Source organism: Centrocercus urophasianus, unplaced genomic scaffold (assembly GCF_019232065.1).
Source record: "Centrocercus urophasianus isolate 14NV4802_14NV808 unplaced genomic scaffold, USGS_Curo_1.0 seq_11, whole genome shotgun sequence".
Taxonomy (NCBI): Eukaryota; Metazoa; Chordata; class Aves; order Galliformes; family Phasianidae; genus Centrocercus; species Centrocercus urophasianus.
Window position 1 is genome coordinate 29032337 of NW_024884253.1, and position 21280 is coordinate 29053616.

Sequence of the window (21280 nt, forward strand, 5' to 3'; positions counted from 1 at the left end):
TAAGAATTCACTGTTAGAATGTGGCCAACATGTACTTTACCTAATCTTAATAAGAAAAGCTGACACTGAAGTTGGATAAGCAAATATATTCGCATTTATAGTTACAATTTTGTTTCCAGAATGAAACTCTGGGCCAATTTAACCAGATAATATAAACAAATTAACAAGATACGCAGAAAAATTAATATCCACAGACAATTTGGGTTTCATCACATATACAGTGTATTTGCACATATATACAAGAGAGAGAAGGCAATTTAATTACAATTCTACAAAATTATAATCATTAAAGAAATCTTCATATCTTTAATGAAATATGCTGATAAATTACGTAATTATAACAGATATATTCCTGGATTTTCTAAAAGGAAAACTTTTTCACGACTCTGTAAGCATTCACAATATTAATTCTTCAGTCACTACAGTAACATCATCAGAGATACTTGACAAGAATGCTAACTATTATGCAAAAACTAAATGTGGTTGATATAGAAAAGTTTTTCTGAAAATGTATATGTAAAATAACAGCGGTTAGAAAGAAAAAGAAGTAAGTTGGTCGTCAAAATAAATGTTAGTTAGTTGATTAATAATGTTCATATTTGAATTAAAGTTAAAAAAAATAAAAACCTTTAGAACTTTAACAAATAAAATTATATTTCTGACTAGCTCTAATGATGTGTGCAACACTGAACCCAGACTGAGATTAACACCCATTTCTGCCAATTTTTCAACACTTCTATGAAGTTGCACAATTATTCTGACTGAAGATGGTCCCAAGTTACAGTAGGGTCTGGCCCACATGCCCAGCTAGCCAGTAAGATTTTTTTTTCTCGTGGGGACCTTGTGACCAGTGAGAAGCAAAACAATCAACGAGACTTCACTCAAGCTCCTGCAATTCTTTATCATTACCCTCTCATGTCTATCTTCTTGTTTCTTATCCTTTTTCAATCTTACTAGACTTTTATTTCCTATGTCAAAGAGCACAGATTTTTGCCACTCACTTTGACGAGTTCATCAGTGAAACCACTGTGGGTCAGAGGCATGCAAAAGTGAATGGTGCTGCTTGTAGTACAAGCTGTGTTAGAGTTTTCTCAAGCCGCTCTTCTTGATTTTCCAACATGCCTGTACTAAACTAAACAAATATTTTCACACAATAAACTTCCAATATTTAACTGAAAGTAGTCATAAAGTATACCAATCAGTAACCAAATCCACACACAAAGCGTACAAATTATTACAAAGCAGCACTACATCTGCAACATTAGCAATATGCATTATCTTCTAGAAGGTACTGAGGGACAAAGGACACAGGCTTTTTCAGTTTTACGTAAAGAAAATGAACCAGGGTTTTTATTTAAAAAAGAGATGGTGAGGAAAGCTATCTAAAAATGTAAGTTAGAAAAGACAATTGAGTCTAAAGGTACATCTAGAAATAGCAGCTCGCATGAGCATGAGAATGATCTTCAGATAATGGCTCGATGACATGACTGATGGAGAAAGTTAAATTTTATTCAGATCAACAAAATACTTTTTTTCAATTTCTAATGCCCTTATGTCTGCAATTGTTTTATGCCATAAAAATATTTATTAATGTGTTTATAGGCAACCATTGATTCTACTTGAAACATTCCATAAACTATTGGAAGACATAGTATAGAAAACTGTGCAAAGCCCTAGCAAGTATACAGGAAATTACATAAAATTAGGTGAGATTAGATGAAATGAATAGATATAAAAAGACTGCAATGTACCAGCCTAGCAGTGTTCTTCCCATAGAGAACATTCTGTCCCAGGCAGTTCTCAACAGTAAAGAAGCAGACAAGAACAGAAATCTCAGTCCCGTTGGAAAGTCGTCATCTCAGCAAAACAGCATTGAACAAACCTACACGAGAAGCATACGCAAACAACGGACCAGCAGAAGATTGAGTAGTCCCATAAAAAGATACAGAGATTTCTCAGTAATATTCAGGCACCATGAGATGTATTTATATATGCACTGCAGGAAAACCCACGGCTCTTGGTAATGGCTGGCCTCATCCTGCCAGGAACCAGCAAGTTAAAATGTGTGACTTTCAGCTGAAATACTAAATGAGAGAAGGACGAGATCGCTAATGCTCAGAAGAGGGTGATAAAGAGCAAGAATCTTGTACAGTGACTTCAAACACACACAGCTGCAGTGCTCAGTGTAATATTGCTTTAAATGTGAAAGAGAACTGTGAACCATTATTTTTATGGTAGTTTTGTCCTGTACCTTTTTGCTGTCAGTCTGGAATTTCAGTTTACAGACACAGGATAGGGATGGTGTATTTCACTAGATGCCTGTTAGAATCTTTTGATGCATAAACCCTTTCGGAAATCTGACCATAATCCTAAGTACTCCATAGAGAAGCATGATGACAAAAGTTCGTTTTTGCTACTCCATTGTTGTCTTGAACTCATCAGCTGTCAATTAACTGTAAATGATTACAGCAATCATATGTGCTTGTGGGCAAATCATAGAGCTCAGTTTCAGGTGTAAATGAAATCTGTTTTATGAAATATGTTCTTTTAAAGTACAAACAACTGCTTAACTTCAAATAATGCCTCTTTTTTAAAAAAAAAAAGTTTAATAAACATATCCTGAATAAGAGCTCTTTTGCTTTCCTTTGCTCTTTTTCTGCACAGATATGAACTTCATGAGAAATGTATGCAACTAATAAGTCTAAAACAGATATATGATAAATTTTAATTTTAATGTTTACACATCAATTGAAATAACTGAAATAATGTAAAATGTTTTCAATTATGAACTAATGCTCTTTTTAAAAAATTGGTTTCCATCTATCTGAACTGCACACAACTGTGTATCAGTCACATTCTGCTACACTAAGACAACATAGCCAGTAGCAATTGAGAAACACATTATACATGGCACTTAGTTCACCATGAAATTCTAGATGAGTTAATGATAGATAATGGCCTACAATTCATGTGTGACTTATTTTAGCAAATCTCACTGATACAGCAATTCAAGTGAACTGCATCAAGGCTGCACTAAGTATAATCAAATGGGCTTGCAGGAAAAAAAAAAAAATCAGCAAAAAAATTACAAAACACTTAACAGAAAAGAAAGTGACATACTCAGAAGTCCCATGGAATCAGTACTGTCTGACTGTTTTAACACATCTGTTCTATTATCCTTTCCAGTGCAGTTTGTGGAGAACAGAACTCAAGTGTCATGCGCCCTTACCCAAAGGAGCATTATCCTCTCCTTACCCAAAGCTTTTGAAGTAGTTACAAAAACCTGCCCAGTATCACTGTCATGGCTGCCATCCTGACTGACACAGAAATGACATGTAAAGGGTGCCTTTGCAAATCCTCTTACATCTTTCTAACTGGCTTACAAGATCCACATCCAATACTCATGATTTGGATGCACTATGGAGGTACCCAATAGATTTGCAACTGCAAAAAACTTCACTACCTTGTGAATCAAGGCCTTTCAAGAAGCCATGAAAAAAACTTCATTGCGATAAGGCCTGAAAAGGCAGCGGATCCTTGCTTCCTTCTCACCAGGACAGAGCTATGACAGTTGTTCGCTCTCAGGATGGGACAGTACTGAGAGAAGGAGGCAAGGAGCACAAAGCACCAAGAGGCCAGATGTGACATTCTAGTATTTTGATGCAAGAGCATAACAAACATAGAATAGTGAGACAGATCAGTAAATATAAATCATTCTGTAAAAAGATCATTGAAAGAATAACAACTTAAAATACCAACTTGTGAATAGTGTGCTATTTTATCATGATAATTTGTGATGACCTCCTGTGGAAAAATCTAAAACAGGTGAAACAGAAAACATCCTTAAGATAGAGCAAGAACAGTGGATTTCCAGCTCCTACTGCTGACATTCCCCATGGACAACACAGCCAGTCTCCTCGCCGCTGGGAGCAAAGAAGTCAATGTGGCCAGCTTGGGCTCTGGATGGCAGCTCTCACTAACAACCGAATCAGTGATAAGGAACTTCTTTAAAAATGAGAAATCCACTCTATGAACAAAAAGCCATTGATATTCACAGATAATAGATGCTGGAGCATGGTCAATAAAAGACTAGAAACATGTCTAAGCCTTAACAACTGGTAATGTTCATTTGTTCAGGAAGGTCCATTTTCATAGGGCATGTCTTGTTTCATTTTGATGGTACCAGAAATACTAAACAAAGAGAAGCAAAAATACACACACAGAAAACCAAACGTATCCTAGAGAAACAAAAAAATCTTTGGCTATGAAAAATACAAATAAAAAGTCTTGAAGTATGCGATCAGGCCCAAAAGGCATTGGAGTAAGGTTTGCTGTAAGAAAACTAGCAAAAGTAGCCTATTTCCAAAACAAAACATAGCCTGAAGTATTTTCATCATAATTTTGTTTTCTCATCTATCTTTATTTACCCAATAGAAATACAAATTTGTGTAACTGTGTACATATAAAGACTTCCTCCACAATTATACTGTTGCCACAATGCCTGAGTATATACTTTTTAAGTAATAAACAACAGACATAATAACTATCTAAAGCTGATTTACTGATTTTATTCAACATTACTTGTTCATTCTTTTCATCTAAAAATAAATAAAAAGAACAGAAATATTATTGCTCTTCTGCTACTTTCAGTGGCTTTGGTGGAAATCCACAAGTTCAGAGCTTTTTATATTCATTTCTTAGAAGTTACATGGAGCTCGACATGAATTAGCTAAATCAAACAAATAAGAGCTCTAAACAAATGTCAACAATGATAGCAATGGCCACTTCTCAACAAGAAGAATGTACTTTATCCATACAAAGAAATTAAAGCAGAGTTGGAACTACCTTGTCAACAGCAGTTTCCCTATGAGAAGTGTACATCAAAACTAATATACCATTTCTTCCAAGACTTTCACCTACTTCACCCAAAGAATCATCCGTAAGAATATGTGTAACAGTGCCCTCTGGTGATTATGTGCCTAAGGAATATTCTTTCATTATAAGGGCAAAGAGCACAAATCTGTGGCAGGGCTGCTAAGTAATTTTGGCAGTTTTGCAAACTGAATTCTGTTACCAATTCTCAAAAATTGCAGTGAAGAAATCAGGTATTTGCAACTGGTTTATGCCTATGGTTTTAAATGCAAATTCACATGAAGAAAGAGACAGTAGCCTTGACTAGGTTAAGATTTATGGGTGCTATAGACAGCACAGCTACTTTTATGGCTAAGAATGTAATAGATCCTAAGCAAACACTGATAAGTCCTCTATTCTCCTAAGAAGTATCCGCCCATCAAGTGTCCTGACACTGGAAAAACCCACAGTTTTGATAAGAATAAAGACAAGCTAACTGTAGAAAATAACTTCATTTCTTAAGTTAGCTGAAAACATTTATCAAGTGTTTGGTGGGCAAGACCAGGGTCTTCTTCCATTATTGGACAGTGATCACTGCATTTTCAATCCTACTGCAATAGATACATAAGCAAAACATATATTAACACATAAAGTATGTTTTATGTATATCTATTTACTGTGAGGGTGACAGAGCACTGGAACAGGCTGCCCAGAGGGGTTGTGTAGCCTCCATCTCTGGAGGTATTCAAGACCCACCTGGATGCTTTCCTGTGTAATCTACTGTAGGGAGCCTGCTTTAGCAGGGAAGTTGGGCTAGATGATCCCCAGAGGTCCCTCTCAACCCCTATGTTTCTATGATTCTATGACGTATGTATATATATGCATATAAAATTAAAATATTGGAGAGACTTATTATCAAGCAAAGGAGTAAAATTCTACTTTCTCAAGATTTAAGCCAACCAAGATTTTAAACCAACAAAAGGTTCTGCAGTAATAAAAAAAAAAAAAAAAAAAAAAAAAGCTGATACAAAAGTACACTGGTTGAGGCCTGAAAATACCACTCTAGTCTTAGTTTATTACCTCCTATCTGGGGTGAAACTAAGGGCAGATTTACTGGGAGTGTTATACTACCTCATTAGTACCTCCCAGTAATCACATACACTCCTTCTCTCAAGGTACCATGGCAGTTACTTCTAGCCTCTGTAACATAACCTAAACCGCAGCAGTGTTCCTGTAAAGGCAGTAAAAATTAGGGAAGTTATCACAACTGTTTGTTTCTCTAATGTTTGTAAGAGATATAAGAGATTCTCATAAGAATAAGAAAGGGAACTTTATGAAATACTGTCCTAATAAACTTATCTCTTATAATGATCCCTTTTCTCACTTGTATTAAATACCCCTCACTACTCTCTGAACATGGTGACTAATTAACTTCATGTTTTTTAAGAAAGGAACCTGGCAGTCCCATGGGGTTGTTTAACAAATAACCAGCTATCTTCTGACGATTTTAAAGAATCACTTCCAGCCAAGTTTTTTTGGGCCACGTATAAATACTAGCAAGTTGCAGCAAGAAGTAAAGGAGGAGGAAAGAGATAGAAAAATTAGATCAAAAAACAAAAAATCAGATTTTTCATTATTTTTCATTATTCATATAGCTCATCAATCAATTAATAGATCATCATTGTTTTTCAGTATTCAATCCTTTTACTATAGTTACTGTGATGGTTACACTGGACATTGTAGGCCCTTTTTATACTATATGGCTCTTCAAAGTTAAGCATTTGCTTCTTCTAACAACACCTGAAAAACATCCAGCTATCCGCTTACCCAAAACAGAGGCACTGGTACTTTTCAAAGAGGAAATGTTAATTAATTTTGTAGAATCACAGAATACTCTGAGTCAGGAAGCACCCACAAGAATCATCAATTCCAACTTCTGGCTCCACAGAGAGGACCACCCAAAAACCAGATCATATGATAGAGATGCTTCTTGAACTTCAGCAGCTTAGAACTATGGCTGCTGCCTTGAGGAGTCTGTTCCATGCTCATCGCCTTCTAGTAAAGAACCTTTTCCTGATATCCTACTTAAACCTACCCTGACCTAGCTCCATGCCATTCCTCAGGTTCAGCCTGAAAAAAAGAATGGACCAAGTAAACTCCCCTTTTCCACAGGTGGAAAATGAAGTCGATTTATTTTGGCAAATAAAGAAGGGAAGGGGCTGTGAAAGTCAAGTCTGCAGTAGAAATATTAACTTTGCTGATAATACTTTTAAAGCACTAACGGTCCTAGAGCAAAGGCTATCTTTTATTATGCCAGCAAACAGCATTCAGCCTCATGAGACTAACAAGCATCAGTGTAATATATGGAAAACCTAGTGGTGGTTCAGACTAGTCTGGGGTTTGCTCTGAACATCAGAAATAAGGAAAGTTAGTGTCAAATTGAATTACTGACTTTTAAACTTCTGTATGCTTTTGTACAGTTCCATAAATATTTCTAAATCAAGGCAGCTTTCTACAGAAGACTTCAGCCAGCAGCAAAATGGAAGAGTGAAGCTGCACTGTAAGATATCACCATTTGAGGAGGTAGAGGGATAAGATGTAGGTACAGCCATTCTGCTCAGTGTTCCTCACTGGTGAAGGAACTGAGACCTGAAAGTGCTTTGTTGAGATGTGGTTATTCTGTGCCATGTTAATCATTTTAATAGAGTGGGAAAAAAAAAAAAAAAAGAATACATAATCCAGAGTAGCTGTGAACAATACTGCATAGCAATTTAGTAGAAGCAATGCAGAAGTTTAAAAGCAATCAAAACACAAATATGAAAAAACAGGCTCCTGTAGAAAATGTTAGCTAACTGATAAAAAATGTCAAATTTGTTACAGTTATCCTATGTTCTAAATCGATGTGACCTGAATGTAATGGACATTTGTTCAGGTAGTAAGAGCAAAAGCATGCACACAAAAAATATCAGAAATACTGTTCTGCTTGGGGTTCAGCCCAGGCTTGTCCCACTTGCTACAATCACTTGCTGGGGCACACTCCCTTGAGCACCACCAAAGCTGCGCTGACTGTTCTCTCCCTGAGCATTGCAGAAGACTCAAAGGAAGCTGTACTGAAATTAAGTCCTTATTAATCAAAGGCAAAATAATTCTCTCTCTTCCGTCACATCAGAGAGTGGGGAGACAGTTACTTGGGAAGCGGAGAGCCTTGGCAGCCCTCCCGGCTCTTTGAGCTCAAAACAGTACAGCTCTGACAGTGCTGCGGCATGGGTGCACCGACACGACTTTATACTTCTGTTCACAAAGAGGTAGTTCACATGTCTTAGATCAGTCACAGCTTGCCCCAGTGATTCTAAAGGAAAAAAGGAGGGAAAATAAATATACTATTGTTCTAGATTAAAAAAAAAAATACAAAAAACAAAAAAAACTAGAACAGAAAACAGATTTTTTAAGTGCTACTGATTTTCCTCTGCATTCCTGTATTACAAACTGCTCTGACAGTAATTCTGAATAGTAAATAAAGTAAAAAGAAATCCACTCTAATCAGATAAACTTATAATACCTTATGCTTATGGTTCTTGTGTTACCTTAGCAAAAATGAACCCTGCTTTGGGCTCTTCCAGGCTGTAGGATCACACCATTACATATCTTTCAACATAAAGTTACAAGAAAAAGAGAGAAATACTTTTTTCTATTTCTATCAAGTTTTTATAATGTCTAGGTTTTCCATCTCAACTGTTCTTGTTCAAACTAAATCTAGGTCAGGAAAAAATCCCCACCTCATTTCCCTGAGAACCTACTTATTTTGTCTACCTCAACAACCAAGCTACTCTACCTTGTCATTTCAATTTTCACATATTTTCTCTTTGTGTATTAGTTCTTTGATTCAATGAAATCTCATCTCCTCAGCCCACTGCCATAAACTACTGTCCGGAACAAAGCTCTCTCTCAAATTCAATCTCAAACAAAATGAAAAAGAGAAAATCACAAATGAGAAAGTGGACTACAACCAATCCTATGGGTCCCATTCTCTCAAGGTCTGCAAGCTATTTTGCTTCATCAAGTAAACCTGAACTATGGGAAGGTGCTATCACCTCTCTCATTGTCAAGTGAGAATGTGTTAATAAAAACAAGACCTCCTTACGGGGACACTGGTGTGTCAGTGTTAATCACCGATTTCACTGAAATACACTACTTGATCTCAAAAGTGATTTCCAGATGAAAGACAAACAGCTGAAATTGTGTTTGAATAAATCAAAAAGCAGGTTTATCACACATCTGTGGAATTACTAGTGCTAAACTATGATCACAATAAATATTAATTATGTATGTAATGGTAACACCTAGAAGTCATCTGTGCTAATTTGAGTCTTATCTGAGATATTTAATAGCCCCATTAAGCTGGATGACAAGAGAAACCTTTACATTTATGTTGTTATATTCTGCACAAAGCACTGACCTGTGGAGGGTCTCTGTTTAAAGAATCTTTAGATAGGGAATAATTTATTTTTGTTTCAAAATTTAGGATATTTATTGCACTTTCTCATACTGCCTTTTAAAAGGTTTGTAATTTCTTTCTTCAGTTCAGTACATGTGCTTTTTCTCCACTTTATATGCCTCCAACAGCTTTTGTAGAGAGCCCCACCTGCTAAAGCTTCCCCAAGAGAGCTGTAATAGCTGCAACTCATAGGACTAGATTGTGAAGCTTTTCCTTCAAAAGAAAATCTGGAAAACACCGAAAATAAAACACTTATGTAGCAAACATTTATAAATGCTGGAATTCAGCCCCTACATGTGAACTTCCAAGTTAAAAGGATTGGGCAAAGAAATTTATTAAGGTTCTCTAAAAGTGAGAAAATTCTTTGTCACATAATGGTGCCTATAATTTTTGCAATCAAGAGTAAGTAGTTGTCTAAATCCATGCTGTGCCATTGTTGAGGTACAAGCCGTGCAATTGCTTCAACAGAATTACATGCAAAGTTAGCACTGAAATAAAAAATGTTTCACCAACGACTGTGAATTTACTAAAAAAGGTGGGATTCATTTTTTTTTCCTTGTTTCACAGTGATTTTAAACCAGTGTAACCCCATTAATTGAACTTCATGAGACAGCAACAGTGTGCAGAATTGGTGCTAATGATTTCCCCACGCCACATGATAGCAGTGACGTATTAATAACAGCGTATTCTAGCTCAATGCAGATGTTCCTAGAGCCTGGTGACTATTGAAACAGTTTCAGTTTGCTCAAAAGCAATACTTTGAATTCTTTATTCAGCTGCAAATCGGATGTGTTATTAATAAAACTGTTCTGACTTCTTCAGCTGTGCTTTTAAAAAGCTAGCCTACAGTTAAAAACTGCTAGCATTTCCCCATGATTTTTCAGGGCATTACCTCATTCTTAACAGATTTACTGTGGTGTGATTCCATAAATGTGCATATGTTACAGAATGAGATTTTAATGAACTTGGCAACCTGCAACATATTAAAAGTAACCTTCTAACTCGCATATATACATATATATATGTATATACAAACTTTGAAATGCGCACACATTCTCTAAAGCCTTCAATATTCCTATTGCTATACTGGAACATAAATCTCTTGTTACTACTTTATCTATGAAACATTCATTTTTCATGCGTCAGCATTTTGTTTCCTACTAAGCAAAGAATCCAGCTTCTGTGAAGTCCTGCAAGGCTCAGTTTTGTTCCCCCTGTTCTATTCTCATCTTACTACTTCCTAAGAATCAGATGTGATGTCATCAGTCACCTCTAATGTTAACCACTAACATCAAATTTAGTGATGCTTATCTGCAGACATTTTAACATTTGTTAGAGTATCTCCTCCTCCATAGTTCCCATTGTTAAGTTCTAGGTTTGCTCTTGCTCTTGGTTTCCTAGGCCAAAGCTTGAGATGTACCCAAACAAATAATCTCTTTCATTATCTGCTCCTTCTGTCTGCTCCTTCTAAATTGCTTGCATAATCTCAGCACTGGCTTAGTTCTTCTACATCTCATCTGCAGACTGCCTGCTGATTCCTGCAACATTCTCTGTATATAAAAATTTCTTTGGCATACAGCTGGATCATGCTTTGCTTCCCCTAAAACCATAAGGCAACAGCGTACTCAGAAACCCAGTGCTTGCAATGAAGAATTTTGCAGCCTGTGTCCCTTTTCAAAGATGTCTTGGACTGCCCTGCTCAGTAGCTGCTAGAATTGATGTCTGAACTGTGGTCTTCCTGACACAGACACCCCAGGTGCCAGAGGCCAGTCACCTCATTTCATCTCTTCCAAACAATGACATGGGAGAGCAGAGTCCTTGAAAATATTCCCTACATCCATCTTCACCAAATTCCTCATCTTGATACTCATCTGTTTTCAATTCAGTTACATCTCCTTCTGCCCTAAAGCCAAGCTCTCCAGCCCGACAGATGTACAGATTGTAATCCATCCTCCAATGCACAGAATGATGCATCTGCTCCTTCCCCAAAAGCAAGCTACAAAAAAAAAGAGAATAAAATTCCTCCAACATTCTCCCTCACCCAAATATTTGCTTGGAAGAAATCTACAGCAACAGAAGAAGAACACAGTATGTCACATTTTTTCATGCTGTAATTGTTAACCATGTTTAATATGCAGCCAGCTGTTTAACTCCTGTCTACAGCAAAAGCTGGTGAGTTACTTGAAAACAAACAAAAGCAAACAAACTCCAAATACACATACAGAAGCCACACATATGCAATCAGCCATTAGCACTAGTTCCTATAAAAAATTCACGATTATCTTCTGCTAGGGCAAGGCAATTCTGCAGAAACTGGAGTGCTACATTCAAAATAATAGAGAAAAATATAAAATGCTACTGGTCAAGTTCATGTAAAGGATTTAAAGTTTTGCTTAAATAAGAATGTGCATACTTCTCCTTGTTTAGAGACGCACAGAAAATTTGAAACGAACTGTTAGAACACAAGTATCAACACCAACAGAGTATGTATGAAGTTTAAACCTCTCAGCGTGGGACACAAGTTACAACACAAAAATAGCATGAAACACAAAGAAATTACTTGGGAAACAGATAAAAATGTGGGATACTTTCATGGATGAAAACTAACTTGGCTTTGTAATATAGCTAACTAAGCCTTCATTTTCTAGCATAGAAAATACATATGAGACATTATTCTGAGGTATTCTAAGCCAAGTTCCTAGAAATCAAAGAATTTGAAATCTGTTTTGCTGGGACCTAGTCTAGTCAATCACTGATTTTAAATCTCATATTTTTATTTGAAATACTTTGTTAAGGATCTATCTCATAAATAAATAAGCATATAGGTGGATAAATAAATAAATACTTCTGCCTTTATTTTGATGGAGCCTATACTTAAAAATAAATTTTAGAACAGCAAAGAGCTTGTTTAATAGAGACAAGCAAAATTCCTAAACTGACTAAATGTAGAAAATAAATATAGTAAAAAAAATTTTAAGCCTTAAGAATTGTTTAATAGAGAAGCTTTTTAAAGGTTTTGTTGTTTTGGTCATATACTAAGAACTTTATTAAATGCTTTATTTCAGAATGCAAGCAAGTTGCAGATTTGTATGACTCACAACCAACCACAGAAAACATGCATTCATCCCATATAATTCCCATATAGTTCTACTATAGTTACAGTGACTTTAGAGTCAAGGCCATCTGAAACAGCCGATACTAGATTTGACCAAAAATGAAAAGGAGACACAGAAAGAAGATAAAGAATATGTCTGTGTTCTTTATCACGCCAAATCAAAACTCTATATGGAAAATGTCTTACCGGAAAGGATTCCTTCAAGCAGCAACCACTAGCAAGATGCAGATTTTTCCTGTTATCTGAGAAAATGGATCATGTCATCCCAGGTTACAAAATGTCTTGGATTCTTTATCTAGCTAAAGAGCACTGAAGCATCTGTAAGTGTCCAGAATCACAAGCGGTAGTTGTGGGTACATATATCCTTGGTGGAGAAGTACACCACATCAGCCATTTTCAAGATTTCTCAACTATCCATCACCCAAGCCAGGGCTCCCCACAGTTTCTACTGTCTGTTATACTGGTCTGAGGTGGAACAGCTCTTAAACTGAGAAACAGAAGTCTATTACTTCTACAAAGAAGCTGTATTCACAGTGATTTCCTGGAGCACATTGGCTTTTCAGGTTTGAATAATGTGTTTAGTTCTTAACTAGAGTAGCTTCTCTACAACTAACTTATTTTGCACAACTAATGAAATACTTATCAGCAATGTTTTTCCTTCATGACCTTGCCCATACAGCTGAGGTTTAACAAGCACCTTGTTGGCTTGAGTTGCTCTGCTCTGTAACGATGCCTTCCTTCCTGTTGTGGAAAGCAAGAAGCTGGCCTTACAAATTCAAAGCTGTGAAATGAATCATAAAGGCTTTAAAAATTTGCTGCAGTCTTATATATATGTTCTCTTGGCCAGTCAAATCTGTGTTCTTTTCTACCCAACAAGGATTTGCTTTTCATACATGTATCTTAATTTCAAAATGTCCATTCATGTTCTATGGTATCGGAAACTTAAGAACACTCACTGGGAGTGGCTTTCATTTTCTGCCTAATTTTAGCTTCAGATACATACTGGGAAATAAATTACTTGACCTAGTAGATCAAACTATGATAAAAATTCAACTAGAAAGTTTGGTGATAACAAACTTAATGATGAAAATTTTGTTAGAATTTGAATTCTATTCTCAAAGTCTGCAACCTGTTTAGCACTTCCTTGTCCCTGAAATGGAAGCCTATTTTTTCGAAGTTTCCCATATTTTCTCTATTATTAAAAAAGTCTTTATAGACTTGCTATTGGAAAAGCTGCTATAGCTGTTTGTTTTATGTACCACTAAGTAACATGATGTTAAAAACGAGAGTTGCCCTCTGTCAATTTTCGAGCAGGCAAATACATCTATGGTTACATATCCACCACACAGCTCACTCTTCTTGGCAAGAAATGAAATGAATAGTTTTTTCAGACAGAACGATATACAGAGGTTGCAATACTCTACAACTCCCCAGAAACAACCATTCCTTCCCACAATTAACGCAGGCATATACTCAAACCTCAGCCACTGATATGCAGCATCAAGTTACTAGCAGCCCTGCATCTGACGATTTAAGCTACTATCTCACCTCAGTCATGGACAAAGATTTGTATTCTCTTGGTACTAATGGGGACAATTACATTTAAAATACATGGGAGATGAGGTGCACAAGCAAATGGTGCTTACACCTTAAAATGCCTTGGTTGTTTTGATTGAGCCTGGAAACGTAAATGAATTGCATCGGGAAACTTGCATTTTTTCTTCTCCAGAATTATTTACCAGCAAACAAAAGCATTTGAATGAAACATGTGAAATTGGCTGAGGAGATGGACTCAGATCAACCCAAAATCTCAAACTAAATCTGCACTCATTAAAACAGCATTTCTATTTTTTCATGCAGGATGGACTCTTCATTCCTGGGAGCTGAGGTTCTGCTCATCTCAGTTACGTTCTACTCTCAGTGCACATTAACAATACTAAGAAGGCACAGGCTCTGAAAACTGTTTAAGTTCTTTTTCTCTTCAATCCATTTACACCAAAATAGCCCTGACCAACCAATCAACAAGCAAAAAATACTCACAAGACTAGTTTAATACATCTGCAATTAGCCTAGTGCATTTTACAGTTTTACGACTAAAACTGTTTACCCTAATTCTGTAGCTTATTTTGCTCTTCAGGAAAACATATTTTTGAAGATTATGCTTCTTTGATAAGATACTGCTTTTTACTGCTTTCCGTGTAAGCCTGGGTGTCAACTCTAAACTCTTAATGATCTAGAAGATTCTGAAACAGGGAAGGAGAAATCTCATATTCAAATTGAAGGCCTTTTTTTTTTTTTCCTATTTTTTTTTTTTCCTAATTGATCACAGCTACAATTGTTCATGTTAAAATAATCAAATCTAAAGTTCTGTTAGACCAAGTTCTGGCCTTCCAAAATTTTTGCTAGACCACGTTCTAGCATTTCAAAACCAAAGTAAATGAAAAAGAATAGTCTCTTAAGTCTTCCTAAAGCACTTGTTAAAATGACTTGTTTAAAATTAACATAGAAAGGCACAAAAGCTCAAAGAGACAAATAATTAAGAAAAAAAAGAAAGATAAAAAAAATAATATAAGACGACGATGTTAAACATGGACTGAAACAAAAGGCTTAGAAAACATTAAAGACATTAAAATGTAGATCCTTTTTTAATATTTTAGATTTGGGCACTGGAGCTGGGAATGCCACTTTTCTTCCAAAAGGTAAGAAGGATATTAAGTACAGATAATACATACCTGCTGCGTAGATAACATCTACCACCAAAGTCAGACCTTGAAATAAAACCTGTATCTTGTTTCGTAAGTAAAAAGCCAAGCTCCATATTTCCATTTCTGTGATGACAAAAGAAGTGCAGATCGAATGGTAACTGCCCAGAAATTGTGTGAAACTACATATGCATGGTTGATGCCGTACAAGGTCTCTATTCAGACTGTCAATGTCACAGTGCGGCTACCGAACAGCCCAGCAGAAGACTGTTTTCAACTTCTTTAGCAGATGGAGCAGGGGAGTAAATAACAGGTATTTAGCAACATGGCAAATGAAATTCTATCAATTATCATAATTACTCTGAACTGCAGCAGCAGGTACAAGCCAACACCTGACTACAAGTGCAGAGAGAGGAGAGTAAGTGTTTATCGATGTGCAATCACAGCATGGACAACATCTCAGTTCTCTGCGTCATCTCTAGACCTCTGCAGAAGGAATTTTGTCTGCCAGTGTAATGTCAGTCTGACATTTCCTTGCAGAAGGCGTAAATACTATTATCCCGAAGAGCATATCAAAAGACACTGTCTGAAAGACACTTTCAGGTGCAATTCTGAAAGTGGTGATATGAATAAGTCATTACAGTCATCAATTTCAAAGCAACAAAAAGAAAAATCTAGCTGCAAGAAGCACAATATGTGCCTGAGATACATGAGGAAACGTGTCAGTTGCCATGAAGAGTTTTCAAGTATGTGGAACTGCTCTGAGAGCATAAAATGATCTCACTCCTTGTCTGGTGCCGCTACTTCAAACTTCAGCAGCTAACGAACAAATGTTGTGTTTAACACAGAAAGGGGGAAATTCTAAGAGCTGCCTGAATTTCTGCCTATTTTGGGTAACAAGCAGCTGGTTACTTCTGAGTGCGTTACCAAGCTGGTATAGCAGAGAAACCCCATACAAAAATGACGTGAAGAAACATTTCTCACTGCAACTCTGCCAGAGATGCACTAAAAATCCAACCTGAATTGTATTTTCCATTTCACAGGCACAAAACTTAGTCTTGGGTGCAGTTCTGAGAATTTATCCTTCAAAGCCCCCCTCCCACCTGCTCCCAATTTCTATGTTTGGGCAGGCATTGTCTTGGGGCAAACGTTGCCATGCTAGAAATAGAGACAGAAAACAGCAGTATTTGTACAGGTCTATTGTGGTTGGATTCACAGATAAGCAGGAGGCAAAGAAAATTCGCACAGCATCTTGTATACTGCTACTGTAATGTATGTCCTTGTTGCTTGGATACCTCCAGTGAATTACCAAGCAGGGGTGCGAGTCTCTTTCCTAGCTGATATTAAATAAAAAAATCCCAACGTACCGCTGTGTAAGAAGTAGAAGATGCACATGGAGGCTTCCTGAGCGCTTGCCCGCTAAGTGCCATAAGAAGACAGATCGAGAATTTTAAATCTTGTGGTTTGCTGCTCCATGTTATGAACCAGATCTCATACAATTCATCACCCAAGTTACAAAAAAAATAGTTCAAGAACTCAAAATAATGAATTCTGTCATTTCCAATAGAAGTGTGAAGGGAGAATTATGAATGAACCTTTTAAAACACGTATGTGGAGGGAGATTGCCCTTCTACAAAATGAAAGCAGCAGGCTTCTATTTAAATGGTCCAATCCTGAAACCGAGACCTTTCATTTTCAATTAACTTAAATTGACAATTGAGAAAGGTTTGAAAATGTTGTTGGAGCCTTTCACTTTGATAGATCTCAGCTCTGACATTGCACACAGCATTCTGACCTGATTTTTAGGGTGTGCTGTTTTAAAATTGAAAATTTGAAAAGAATTTGATACAATCAAAGCTGTTGCAAGACACTCAAACATCTTAATTTATTAGTAATGCATTTCCCATATTTTCTCATCATATGTTATGTAATGCATCATTCATTAAGGCACATTAAAACCTAAGAACCATGCCTTTCTATAATGTATTAGAGCAACATTTTCCTTGCAAAAAATAATTCTATCACGGAACATATTGCCATTTACAACAGGCAACAACAGCAAAAATAAAAACCTTTACATATATTCTAAAACAGCCTACTTTACCAAGCTACAATACTGAAATAATGCCATTATCCAGTATTGTGTACCTCTTATCAACATGGTGTAACTTAAGCAAATCAAGCTAATTTTCAAGCTTAATATCAAACTGTGAATTGCTTTGGTCACTTCTGAACACACAAAGGGAACAAAAGAAAGAATTGTGAACAGCTGAAACACTTCACTTAGATAAAAGTGTAATTAATCAAGCCAAATATGGAACTTCAAAATCCTTAAGTAGAGATCTCCCTGTATGGGAAGTGCCCACATATCAATTAATAAATGGAGCACATTGCTCCTGCTCTTCAACAGATATAGAAATATAATTGGGTCAGCTTAGAGCCACATGATTGCCATGATTGAGTCTTAAGTCACTTGTGAATTTGTTCTGTTAAAATACATCTAATTCCTAAATAAACAAGCACAAAATTTGATTTATTTTCCAAAACTTCCATCACATTTGGGGTTACTGGGATCTTTCCAGTACAGAGCATGCAAGTGGAGGCTGGGCAGCCACATTAACGACCTTGATTTTTTTTCAGGACATCTCTTCATACAAAGAATATTATTTAAAGGATACTATGAATATTGTTTAAAGTAATGTTTTGATTCTTGTAGCCAACAAAAAGCCAGTGAAAACTGATGTTCGTGATGCAGATTTAGAACTAATGGGTTGTATGTGCTGGACCCCATTTTTCAACTCAATCCTAAAGAGAGTGAAGACACAACAGAAACAACCTCTTGCAGTACTGAGTCCATATACACCTGCTATGAATTCTGTAGCAAAGTTCAGAACAGAAGCCACGTCAAGCACGATGACTAAATTCTGTTCTTGCATCTTTTCAGTTTTTCAGTAAACACACACCAAATCCTATTTGATTCTAAAATTCAACTTTGGCCTACTTTGAAGAGAGTGAAAGCAGCAAAGACATGTTTATCCCACAAGACCTTTTGCAGGGAGCTGGTCAGGAGCTACTTTTGTGATGCATGCAGAAGAGCAGTAAGTATAACTTGACCATCCAAGGAATTAGATGCTGTCAGGCCTCAGGAATTCCATTTTCTCCAGTGTATCTTCATTGGTAGGAGGCAGGACAGACAGCAGTACTACCTCAATGCCAACTAAATCTTCGACCATTATACTGCATATTGGTACTTACTTACAATAGCTACTTGGAAATTCAGTCTGGATCTCTGCATCATCCTGCATCCTTAACATGACTAATGCTTGATTATACTTTTTTGTATGTACGAAGTGACTGCCCGGTGTGCTTCAGCAATAGAAACAGGGACAGGGATGGAGCTGAGCACTAGATTATGTAGTATAAATATAGATTAATAAAAATAAAATAAAATAAAATTCTGTTTTCTTCTCAATGTTTTCCAAACTGAAAGATAATGAGAAGGGTGAATTGATCTTCAACAGAACACTGTAAGCATTTTGTCCCTTTTTCCTTAGCATATGACAAGAAAAAGGAAAGAAGAATGACATGGTTGATGCACAGTTTGTAATATTTGAAAACCATCTGTGTGTATATATATATGCCTCTATGTTAGCTGTGAGAACTGCTGTTCATAAGGAACATGGAGAATTCCAAAGCCATTTGTAGTTCCATTCAGCACACAGAAGAGTTAAGGACTTGGAGAGCTGAGAAGCATGGTCAGTTCTACACATGGAGCCAATTTTAACAAACACAGCAGCAGAAACAAAGATGTCACCTTCAGTTATTCCAGTGTCTTTACAATATGGATGAGAAGTCACCATAAACCAAAGTACATGGCTCATTGTACAAGGAGTGGCCTACAACAAGGAAGGTCACACACAACACAACCATACTTCCCTACAGAATATTGCTTTAAAATACTACTACCAATGCAACTTACTGTATTTTTCTGAAAATGTTTGACTATGTCTCCCACTTCAGCACACGGGAAGTTGAATTCAGGCTGAAATGCAGCATCTGAAAGTTGGCTTTCAATAAAGCTACAAGGCGGCCTGTTTTGGTGCACCTACTGTGCTGGAGCAGTGCGCTGGCAGCACTGCTGGATCTGCCTGCAAAACCCTTCCTCGGCTCTCATCTTGCTTGGGCCTTTTCATGTTTATAAACATAATCGTTTCGTGCTTACATGTATAATCATTATTTTTTCCCTACTGGAAGTATTTTGGGATTCCTCACTGAGGCACACTGCTGGGCCACTAACTATTAGTAGGAACAGCCTCCTACAAATCCACCTGCTGCACAGGTCACTGTGAGAGGGCGGGGCTGAGAAATTAATAAAGAAAAAAAAAAGAAGAAAAAGAAGAAGGCACTCGGAAAATGCTTTTAAACCCGAAGCAAAGTCGTAACTGGGGCTGCAAAAGCTCCGCAGACGGCTGCACAGCGCAGCAGCAGTGCCGGGGCCGTGTCCGCCGGCTCCCACGTTCCGACCCACGGCCGCAGCGGCAGCACACCCCGCCCCGGGGGCCCGAGGCTGCGCCCAGCGTGCGGCGTGCTTCTGCGGAGCAGCCCTCATGCCGACAACAGAGACACGTGACTAGACTTTTTTCTTTGGGGGGGGAAAAAAAAAAAAAAAAAAAAAAAAAAGTGGATGTATGTAATCGAACCCCCATCCTCCCCCCCTCTTCTCCAACCCCGCCCTTCCCCAGTCCGGCTCTGCTGTCCGCTCTCCCGCCGGCTGGGCAGCGCTCCCGGCCCGCACGCCCTCCTCCCGCCGCCGGGCTGCCCCTCGTCACGCTGCTGCCAGCCCCGGACTTACCGGCGGGACAGCGCCGTCCCTCGGCCCCCGCGGCGCGCTCGCGGTTCAGGGCGCCGGCATCCCCCGGGCCGGCCGCCTCCCCGCACCCCCCGTTTGGTCCCGGCGCTGCGCTGCGTGCCTCTCTCGGTGCGGCCGGCACCGTACGCTGTAGCGTGGAAGAGGCGGAGGAGTGTGCGTGTGTTTGTGTGTGTGTGCAGAGGGAGAATTAACTTTGCTCAATGGCGACAGGGCAGCAGCCTCAGCCCAAGCATCAGATCGATTTACTAAACAAACGTGGGTGGGGATGTTAAACAGTAACCAGCAGCTTCAATGAAAACTGAAAGCTGCTCAGCCCGCGGCTGGCCCTGCGCGCACCCTGCGCTCCGCCGGCTGCCGTGCGAGGCGCTCCCGGCCCGGCTCGGCTCGGTTCGGCCCGGAGCTCTCCGGCGGGGCTCCGCCGCCCTGCCCGGCACCCTCGGGGCATCGGCCCAGTGGCGCGGCCTGCGGGCAGCGCGGGGGGAGGTGCGTGCCCAGCGCCGTCTGCGGGCGGCATCCGCTCGGGCTGCCCACGGCACTGCGCTGGGGGAACGGAGCAATCCCGCTCTGCCCCGCTGTTGCCCTCGTTTCCCTGCGAACGCCCTGTTCCTTGCCCTAGGTCGGTGGACCTCTCAGCGCCGCGCAGGTCGTGACACAAGGAAGTGTTTATAAAATAATAATTGTCATTGTCCTCCGCCACCGCACACTCAGATTCGAAACAGTAATTAACGGTCAAACCGTGAGATCACCGCTCACATCCGCGGAGGCATCGGCAAGGGAGCGGGCACCTGGGGCTGTGTGTCACCGCCACCCGGAGTGTCCCTGCCGTGTGAAATAGAGCGGGAGATGCCACGCGAGAGCGAAGAAAGTGCCCGCGGGAGCGCCCGGCCTGTGCGCGTCGCGCAGCGCTCACAGTGCCGGGATGTGAGCGGCACTCGAAGGAGCGGCGCAGCGAGGGTCATGCGCTGAGATTGGGGAGAAAAAGAGATGAAAAACGTTCTTTTCCTCTGGTCTCTGTGATTGATGGGTTTCTCAGCGAGGAGCTCAGCTCTTCGTCCTCACCGCGGTCCCTCGCCGTGCCGCTGGATCTCGTTACGGAGGCCGATGCCTCGTTCCCTGAGCTCACCCGTGGAAGCTGCGGGTTCGCTTTCCAGGGGCTTTCGATTGTCACTTGGAGGGGACAAAGAGAATTCCGCTTGGCAATTCCCTCCGTTACGAAACATTACATAATCATTGGAAATGATTGCCCC

General features: G+C 38.9%; 1 protein-coding gene across 2 annotated transcripts in view; it reads right to left on the reverse strand.

Moving 5' to 3' along the window:
* HNF4G (hepatocyte nuclear factor 4 gamma) overlaps nt 1-20240 on the reverse strand; it is a 57272-nt gene extending 37032 nt beyond the window's left edge. Inside the window, exon 1 of one of the 2 annotated variants that reach the window (XM_042808967.1) lies at nt 20016-20240. The gene's annotated coding sequence lies outside the window, so the exon portion shown is untranslated. Of the gene's footprint in view, nt 1-1001; nt 1205-20015 lie in introns of those variants that run through there. The other variant, XM_042808968.1, reaches the window with a different exon arrangement.
* Between the last annotated feature and the right edge of the window lie 1040 nt (nt 20241-21280).